Source organism: Solanum tuberosum, unplaced genomic scaffold (genome assembly GCF_000226075.1).
Source record: "Solanum tuberosum cultivar DM 1-3 516 R44 unplaced genomic scaffold, SolTub_3.0 scf00106, whole genome shotgun sequence".
NCBI classification, from domain to species: domain Eukaryota; kingdom Viridiplantae; phylum Streptophyta; class Magnoliopsida; order Solanales; family Solanaceae; genus Solanum; species Solanum tuberosum.
Window position 1 is genome coordinate 691843 of NW_006239032.1, and position 1023 is coordinate 692865.

Below are 1023 nucleotides of genomic sequence, written 5' to 3' on the forward strand. Positions count from 1 at the left end.
TAAAAATTTTTAACCCCCCCCCCCCCCCCATCCTTACCAAATTTGCACCAAAATTTCAACCCACGACCGATAGGACCACAGACCGTAGGTGTGTGACGAGTCCACGATTTGGACTCATTTAGGGCTTTATTTTAATAGATTTAGTGTTCTCAAATGCATATTTTATGCCAATAATAGATATAAATCCTTGAATTTCAGGTATTTGGATTGAGGAACAAAGCTTGAACACTATTGAGCAAAAAGAAACAAGGCAGCTGAAAGAACGAGGAAAAGAAAGCCTAAGGATCGCCTAATCCATTAGGCGAGTCGCCAAATGGCCATTGTCTCGCCTAATGTTTCAGTGTGCCAAGCCCTAAAGGAGAAAATCAAGTCGGCGATTGAAAGGAGTAGTCGGCGAGTCACCGAACGATTCCGCGATGCAGTGCCATATCGCCCAAAGTAAAAAACCTGAAGATGTTGAAGGCCAAAGCAAAAATGCGATGAAATTGACCAACGGGCAGATCACCGAATGGATCGGCGATCCCGACTTATTGCGCCAAATGGTCCTTCACAACACATTTTGGGCTACTATAAATACGTTTTTAAATTCTTAGTTTAGTATCTAATATTCAGTAATTTTCAGTATTATTCAGTTTTCAAGTTGAGATCTTAGAACTGAGTTTTTGGAGACATTTTTCCTTAGCTTTGAAGATTTGAAGGTTTCCATTTCCAAGAAATTGGAAGTGGGTGTTGAAGATTCTTCATCTTAGACCTTTGTAAAGACTATATCAATCGTACCCAGTTGATGGAAACACAACTTTGGTAACGATTTTTACCTTTTTATAATTTCTAGCTAAAACCCCAATTCTTCGGGTGTGATTATGTGATTATGGGTTGATATAATTGCTGGGTATTGTTAATTGATAGTTTAATTGCTATTTAAAGGTGTTTTCGTTCAGTAATTGTGGTTGAATTTAATGGGCTGTAGTTTCAAACACAATCTTAACATCGTGTTTTTGGCTTGCTCGAGAGAGAGGTTTTAAA